Source organism: Ictidomys tridecemlineatus, chromosome 11 (genome assembly GCF_052094955.1).
Source record: "Ictidomys tridecemlineatus isolate mIctTri1 chromosome 11, mIctTri1.hap1, whole genome shotgun sequence".
NCBI classification, from domain to species: Eukaryota; Metazoa; Chordata; class Mammalia; order Rodentia; family Sciuridae; genus Ictidomys; species Ictidomys tridecemlineatus.
In genome coordinates, this window is record NC_135487.1 from 4,759,550 (window position 1) to 4,768,701 (window position 9,152).

Below are 9,152 nucleotides of genomic sequence, written 5' to 3' on the forward strand. Positions count from 1 at the left end.
CTTCCTTCCTTTCTTCTCCTCCCTCCCTCCCTCCCTCCCTCCCTTCCTTCCTTCCCTCCCTCCCTCCCTCCCTCCCTCCCTTCCTTCCTTCCTTCCTTCCTTCTCCTCCCTCCTTCCCTTTCTTCCTTCCTTCCTTCCTTCCTTCCTTCTCCTCCCTCCCTCCCTCCCTTTCTTCTTTTCTTCCTTCCTTCTCCTCCCTCCCTCCCTCCCTCCCTCCCTCCCTCCCTCCCTCCCTTCCTTCCTTCCTTCCTTCTCCTCCCTCCCTCCCTCCCTCCCTTCCTTCCTTCCTTCTCCTCCCTCCCTCCCTTTCTTCCTTCCTTCCTTCCTTCCTTCCTTCTCCTCCCTCCCTCCCTTTCTTCCTTCCTTCCTTCCTTCCTTTCTTCTCCTCCCTCCCTCCCTCCCTCCCTTCCTTCCTTCCTTCCTTCCTTCCTTCTCCTCCCTCCCTCCCTTTCTTCCTTCCTTCCTTCCTTCCTTCCTTTCTTCTCCTCCCTCCCTCCCTCCCTCCCTCCCTTCCTTCCTTCCTTCCTTCCTTCTCCTCCCTCCCTCCCTTTCTTCCTTCCTTCCTTCCTTCTCCTCCCTCCCTCCCTCCCTCCCTTTCTTCTTTTCTTCCTTCCTTCTCCTCCTTCCCTCCCTCCCTCCCTCCCTCCCTTCCTTCCTTCCTTCCTTCCTTCTCCTCCCTCCCTTCCTTCCTTCCTTCCTTCCTTTTCCTCCCTCCCTCCCTCCCTTTCTTTTTTCCTTCCTTCCTTCCTTCCTTCCTTCTCCTCCCTCCCTTCCTTCCTTCCTTCCTTCCTTTTCCTCCCTCCCTCCCTCCCTTTCTTTTTTCCTTCCTTCCTTCCTTCCTTCTCCTTCCTTCTTTCTCCTTCCTCCCTCCCTCCCTCCCTCCCTCCCTTCCTTCTCCTTCCTTCTTTCTCCTTCCTCCCTCCCTCCCTTTCTTCTTTCCTTCCTTCCTTCCTTCCTTCTCCTTCCTACCTTCTCCTTCCTTCTTTCTCCTTCCTCCCTCTTTCCCTCCCTCCCTTCCTTCCTTCTCCCTCCTTCCTTCCTTCCTTCTCCCTCCTTCCTTCCTTCCTTCCTTCTCCTCCCTTCTTCCCTCCTTCCCTTCCTTCCTTCCTTCCTTCTCCTTCCTTCCTTCTGCCTCACACATGCTAAGCACATACTGTTACCATTGAGCCACACCCTAAGCCCTATATTTGTAGGTTTTCTAATGAACCACTTTTGCATTCCTGAGATAAACCCAAATTGGTCGTGTTTTGTCTTTTTTATATATTACCAGATTCTGTTTGTTAAGTATTTGTTTGGAGGTTTTACATTTCGTACATAAGGTTGAGCTGGAATTTTCCTTTATATTGTCCTTGAACAATAATGCTAAAGTCATATCTTGAGCTGGGGAAAATCCTTCTTTACTGTAGTAAAATTGTGAAGAGTTGGGTTATCTTGTTATTTGCTGTTTGATGGAATTTGCCTCTAAGTCTGCCTGGTTTGGTGTTTTCTATGATGAGACTTTTTTTAAATTGAGCTGAAATTCATATAACATAAAATGAGCCGTTTCAAAGCACGTGATTCAGTGCCTAAGTCAATTCACAGTGATGGAGCAGCCAACACCCCCACCCAGCTCTGCAACATCTTCATCATGCCCAAGGAGACTGTCTGCCCATCTGTAGTCACCCTCACTCTCTCCTCAGCCATGGGGACCTCTTACTCTGTATTCTGTCTCTGTGGATGTAGTGATTCCATATTAGTGGAATCCTCCAACCTGGTCTTTGATGTCTGGCTTCTTTCACTTTATCACATTTCAGGATTCATCAACATGCCAGGCACAGTGTAATCCCAGCAGCTTGGGAGCCTGAGGCAGGAAGATCCCAAGTTCAAAGCCAGCCTCAGCAACTTAGCAAGACCCTGTCTCAAAATATAAAAAGGGCTGGGGGTGCTGGGGTTGTGCCTCCGTGGTAGAGCACTTGCCTAGCATGTATGAGGCACTAGGTTTGATTCTCAGCACCACATATAAATAAATAAAGGTCCATCAACAACTAATAAAATATTTTTAAAAAAGGGGGGCTGGGGATGTGGCTCAGTGGTTAAGCACTCCTGAATTTAGTCCCTGGTATCCCACTCCCCCACCAAAAAATATTTCTCAGTGTAGCATGTTCAGAATTCCATTCCTTTTTAAGGCTGAATGTTTATTGTATGTATGTATGACATTTTCTTCTTCCATTTTTCCACTGATGGACATTTGGGTTGTTTCCCCTGTTGGTTCTCATGAATGCTGCCACTACAAATATTCCCAAGCAGACATTTGGGTGCTTGCTCTCGATTATTTTCTGTATCTGCCTCAGAGTAGAATTGCTGGATCACATGGTAACTCTGCTTGACTTGATGAGGACCCACCAAATTCTCTCCAGGAAATGGGATTATTCAGTTCCTTGTCTCTTATTTTTTCTAGGATTTTATGTAACTACTTTAAGTTTTCAAATTTATTGCCACAGACTTGTGTATAATCTCTTTCTTAGGATGTTTTAAATCTTGGCAACATCTGTAATTTTGTTGCCCTTTTCATTTTTATTTATATTTGTTTTCTCCTTTGATTTTTCTTGATTGATCAGCAAAAGAATTGTTTCTTTCATGGGTCTTTTCAAACAATCAACTTCTGGCTTTGATAATCCTCTCTTTTTTATGTTTTCTCTTTTTCTAGAAATTTCTACTCTTATTCTTTCCTTTCTGGACTTTTACTGATTTCTTCAGTTGAATGCTTGATTCCTTAATTTTGAGATTTTCTTCTTTTCTGATATAAACATTCAAGGTCATTCTTTTATTCTTTACGTTGCTGTCAATTTGTGCTAGCATTCAGATTGTTTTCGATTGTACGGTTTTTCGATTCATCTAGTTTTCTTGTGGATACTGGTTTCTAACTTGACTGCACTGTGGCAGAGCCGGGTCTGTGTGATACCAGACCTTCAGAACTGGTTGAACCTTAGCAGTTGGTCAGTTTCTGCAAATGTTCCATGTGGGACTAGGAAGAATGGTTTTCTCACACCCACCAGAATGGCTAAGATGAAGAAGACAAATAAAACCAAGCACCAAGGAGAGGAGCAACTGGACCCTCAGACATGGCTGATGGGAGGACAAATCTCCACTTTGGAAAACTTTTGGGCATTATCTGCAAAAACTAAATACAAGCAAAACAAACCCAATAGGAATATGTACCCATGGTCACCAAGAGACTACATGTACTAGCCATGGAGAGGAAAAGTCTAACAGAGGAGTGGATGAAAATTTGACATTTGTTCACATGATAGAATGAGGAAGAAAAGGATTTCTACATGTAGAAATCTTGAAAACAAAACCCTGAATTAAAGAAACCAGATACAAAAGAATGATGCTCTAGGGATCTGTTTCTGTAAGTTTAAAAACAGGCAAAATTAACCTACATACAGCATTAGAAGGCAAGATGGCGGTGGCCTTCAGCATGAAGGTTGATAGAGTGGAGTTCAAGGAAGGGGGTCTGGGGACCGCAAGGCTCCTTCCCCCACTTCTGGGTTGCAGTGTGCTGGTTTTGTGAAAATTAATTGTTATTTGTTTTATATTTGTGTGTTACAGTTCAATAAAAAGTTCTTAAACAAAAGATGTGTGTTCCTTAATTGCTGGGTGCAGTGTTTGTGTATTAAATCAGTCTCGTTGATTCTGCTGGTCAAGCCATCCCTAATTTCTAGCCTCATTTCTTGTAGGCAATCTGTCAATCCCTAAGAGAAGCGTATTAACCTTCCCTGATAATGGTGAATCTGCCAGTTCCTTCTCCTAGATCTATAAATATCTGTGAGATTTAGGCCTGCAGGTTTAGAATCATGTGTCTTCTTGGTGAATATAAGTTTTGCTTTTTTTTTTTTTCCTTCCAGCGCTGAGACAGGGCGAGCGAGCGCTGTTCCACTGAGCTACACCTCTAGCCCTGGATTTGTGCTCCCATTGTGTATTCTCTTGGTTTCACCAGGAAGTGACTTCGGCTTCCATGTCTGTGTTGCTGAGGTCTGGGAGCCCTTAGCTGCTACTCTTTATTCCCTTTCTTTGCTTCCAGCTCTCTGGCTTTGGGTTTGGAGGCATTCCCTGTGAATAGCACAGAACTGAATTCCTGAGACATCTGGCCTGAGCCCGCGGTCACAGCTGGGGGTGAAGGTGCGGTCCCCTCCTCTGTCTGCTGCTTCCCCTTTGGTGGCTGTAGTCTGTGAACCTGCCTTTCCCTTCCCTCCTGGCAATTTGTGGACGTTTTCCAGGGCTTCAGGACTGAGCCTTGGTGTGTTTTAACCCTTGGAGGGAACCCCTCCACGGCCCCTCTACCTGCTCCTCTCTGCGCTCTCCTCCCCTCCCGGAACCCTGGCTCCCTGTCCCAAGGTGCTCTCCACCTCCCCCGACTGCTTCTCCCACCCGTCGCTGCTGCATGTCGTTTCTGATGGGTTCTCCGCGTCCTGTCTGGTGAACGTGCACCCGTCGGTATGTTACCAGGATTACACTTGGTATGTTATATTATTTCTGAGAGGATATATGATTTTATATTGTTATTTTATTGTCCAAATCTGCCTCCCTGTGTGCACATTCATTTCCTTACATGAGAACACTGAATCTGTGTTCTGTGTCTGATGCCTAAACTCTGGGGGCTTCGAAGCTCTGTGTGCTGCCTCTGGCTCCGGTTGATCTTATTTAGGACACTGTTTCCTGTGGATTTGGGTGTTTTCTTGGGAAATGTTCATTTCCTTTACTTTGCACCTGGCAGGGCTCCTCTGAGGTTTGCGCTGGAGCCGATCTTCCCCAGGGCCTGCATCGCTTCTGAAAGTCTCCAAGGCCCCGGCATTCCCGTGCCCACACGAGCACCTGTGTGTGGCTGGGCTGTCAGCGCCAGTTCCAGGCAGGAAGCCAGAACTGCCCTGTGCAAGTTCAGCAGAGAGGGGTTAGATACAGGGAACTGGGTGCTTATAGAACCCCTGGAGCCCTGGAAGGGGGGTCAGGAGGTCTCCCTGGGATGCCTGACGACCCTCCAGGGCTCTGAGCCCCGCGTCAGCAGCCAGTCTCAGGAGGCCCCTGCTGCTGCTGCAGTGCTGCCACCCTGGCAGGTCTCCCCACGGGGCTGCTGCTGGGCCTATAAGTTGGGTCTGGCCACTGCCAAGCCACAGTCCCTTAGTGGCAGCTGAAGGCACCTCCGCTGGCTCCACTCACCAGACCCCAGGCAGGGCCAGGCAGATGCAGCCCCACCCACACCCACAGGCCTAGCTGCAGAAGAGCCTGGGAAACAGATTTTATTTTGCAGCCTTGATGAAAGGGGCTGGAAATGGGCGTTGCATCCTGCTGAGCTTATCTAGGACCAGACTGCCACACTGCATCCCACTGCCTCTGCTCTGCTCTCGCGGCCTATGGCTGCCCATCTTCTCTCGCGACTGTCCACCCTCTGCTCTCCACCAGGAGGCCTCTTCACTGGCTATGGAACCCTCATGTCTAATGCCTTCCCTTGTCTACTTTTACTCCAAGATGACCATCCTCTTTTAGCATTAACACAGTTTTGATTACTGGAACAAAAATAATCATGGAGACTCTGGGCAGTTTTTGCTTTCCCTCAAAAAGGGGAAATGTGACCAGCTTTGCTTCTTCCCCTTCCTGCCTTCCACGTGGATGTAATGCCTTGAGCCTTGGCAGCCATTCTGTGGTCATGAAGAAGAAGCCAGGAGAACTGCTGAGGTACTGTCCCTAGCTGTTGGACCAACACCAGCAGCCACTTCCTCCCAGACTTCTGATACAAGAAAAATAAATGCACTCAATTAAGCTGGTGGCTGCTGAAAGCTGCCCACGTCCTCTGGTTCCTTCCAGTTGTCTCTTCCCACCCCTACCCCAGATCCCCGCCCTGGCAGTCTGAAACCCAGCTCCATGCAGTCAGCCCAGGACACGGCCACTTTCTGCTTGAGCGTCTGGGGACAAGCTGACCACCTGCAGGTCCCCTCATTTACTTTCTTTCTCTGAAGGGCACTGGTTGCTTTCCAGAACCTTCAGGGGGCTGTTGTGGTTTTTAGAGACCTTTTGTCCTCGTAGGTGTAGTGGTGCACCGTCTGCAGTGCCAGCCACTCGGGAGTCCAGGCAGGAGGGTCACAAGCTCAAGGGCAGTCTGGGCAACTTAGTGAGACTGTCCCCAAAGGAAAATAAAGAGGGCTGGGACGTAGCTCAGTGGGAGAGCACTCCTGGATAAAGCTCCAGTGCCGGCCCCCTCCACCCCCCAAAATTCTTTTTTTATCCTGAGTTTGTAACCATCTTAGGCTGGGTGGTTCATCTGACAGACGTGTCTCTGTTACTACTTGAAGTAGGACAGACCTTCTAAATTTTTAATACTTAATGTTACTAATAACATTAACTCATGTTAATGTTAATGTTATTAGTAACATTGTAAATTAATGTTCCAAAGTGGTGAGTCTGCTCTGGGTCCGTTTTCTCCCTACTCCTCACCCTCTCACCCTCGAGTTAACCTGGGCCTTAGTTCTCCATCGCTCACCTCAGCCACACGGAGTCGTGACTTACCTGGGAATGACGGGCGCTTGGACACCTGTCCTCCAACTTCTTGGGTTGCTTGGTCTTCCTGGGCTGTAATGTGTGTTAGCTTCCCATTACCACAACAAATACCTGAGGTAAATCAACTCATCAAGAGAAAAAGATTGTTTTGGCTTACATCTGGAGGTTTTAGTCCATGACTGATTTAAGAAATTCACAGAGTAAATCTAAGTGTGATGAACTTTAAGGTTTTGTATGCCTCAAAGTTCCTTTGAACTAATTTGACCAAGACTTTGGGTTCCAAATAATTTTTTCTTGGAACCTGATGATACTGCTCATTTTCCTCCAGCCTCCTGTGTTGCTGGAGCTCATATAATTGGTTTTCATCTGTAGGTAACTTTTTGTACTTTTAAAAATTTCTTTGAAGGTTTATTCCTTTTATTCTTGGGGGTTTAAAGTTTGGGGAAATGAATCTAGTTATGGTTTCATTTTCTTGTATCTTTCTTTAGATTGGAAAAATTTCTTCTATTATGTTCTAATGATTTATTTATTATATGCCACTATTCCCTTCTTCTCAGATTCTCAATGTCTCTTCACACTTTTCATCGCTTGACTCTTTTACACAACAACCTGTTCTTGTTTTATGGATATAACATTCTCATTTCTAAGGATTAACATGTTTGCTTGGGAAATGCTTGCATGAGGTTTACTCTTTATTGAGCTTTGTGCTTTTCTTGACATTAATCTTCCTTAAATGCTTGGTGATTTTTAATTTGGGGCTTGTGTTTGTACCTGAAAATTTCTATTTGTTTACCTATGGATCAAAGTTCGGATTACATGATTTTGCCTTTGATAACCACTGAAGAGGATCATGCTTCTGGACACAGCATGTGATGTGGACGGGCCTTCCGGAGGGAGTGGCTTTCCCTTCCACCTGTACATTCAGATTTCTTGCTATTCAGGGCCTTACTGTGCTTTTGTCACCAAAAATGCCCTGGCCTAGGGCACCTACTCACAGACAGTTTACTATGAGGAAGATGGGGGAGGGGCGAAGCTGGCTGGCTGCCAGTGCCCCCAGATCATCGCCCTGAGGCTCAGGCTCCTTCCTGCTCCTGATTCCCATAAACACAGAGCTCTCTCAGAACTCAGAGCACCTTCCCAGAAGCCTTTTCTGTCGCCCTTGTAGCCTTTCTTTTCCTTTAGTCTTACTTTATTCACACACACACACACACACACACACACACACACACACACAGTTATAGATGGACACAATGACTTTATTTTTATGTGGTGCTCAGGATGGAACCCAGGGCCTCATACATGCTAGGTAAGCGCTCGACCACTGAGCCCCAGCCCCCGCCAGAGACTTATTTTACTGTCAGCCAAACCCATCTGCTCCGTGGCTCATGTATTCCTGAAGTGGTCCGGTACACCCAAGGCATTGTGGGTTTTCAGTTAGGATTTGTTCTTAATTTCAGACTGTCAAAAGTTTATGACGGGAGGTCATGCCTACACATCAGATATCAGGCCACGGTGTAATCCCATTCCCACATCACGTTACATTCCTGGCTATGAACTATAAAATAGTTGTTCTGTACCACTCTGAATAATAAAGTACACTTTATCTTGGTTGAGTTTCATATTTATAGAAAAAGAGATCCAGGCTGGGGCTGTAGCTCAGTGGCAGAGCACTCGTCTAGCGTGTGTGAGGCACTGGGTTCCATCCTTAGCACCACATAAGAAAAATAAATAAAATAAAGGCATTCTGTCCATCTACAACTACAAAAAAATTAAAAAAAACAAAACAAAGATCTGCCAACATCAGGATTTATAACCACAGGAGTTGAAAACATATCCTTGTAATTAGGCTACCATTAGAAGAAAAACCTTCTTTAAATTTTCTTTAAACTGTCGGCTGAGTTTCCAGCTAGACCCAGGTATGGAGCAGTGAAGTGACAGAAATGGATTCCAAGTCAGCCACGCTTGTGTCATTACACACTGATGTACACATAATACAACAGTTTTATGTGCAACTGAGGGTGGGGCGTTTATGTGTGATTCAGAAAGAATAATATGGGTTTGTAGAGAGGGAATGGGCATCGGGGTGGGGATTAAGCAAAGGGCAGAATTATACTGTGTGATGGGTGGGTGGGAGACCTTGTCTGCCTGCACCAGGCTGTTCAGAGGAAACTGAACCCACAGAGGCCACTGTGTGATTGATCACAAACACACAGACCTTTAAGTAGACCACTTAGTTGGGGGGGGGTAAATACATGGACAGAAGTTGCCCACAGACTATCCAAGTTTTAGAGGAAAATATTTTTTAAAATATTTTTTTAATTGTAGATAAACACAATACCTTTATTTTGTTTGTTTTTATGTGGTGCCGGGATCGAACCCAGTGCCTCACGCATTCTCAGCCAGTGCTCTGCCACTGAGCCGTGACCCCAGCCCTAGAGGAAAATATCTTATTTTATTATTTATTTATTTATTTATTTAGATAGAAATTTTTAATATTTTTTAGTTTTCAGTGGACACAACATCTTTGTTGGTATGTGGTGCTGAGGATGGAACGTGGGCTGCTCACATGCCAGGCGAGCGCGCTACCGCTTGAGCCACATCCCCAGCCCGGAAAATATTTT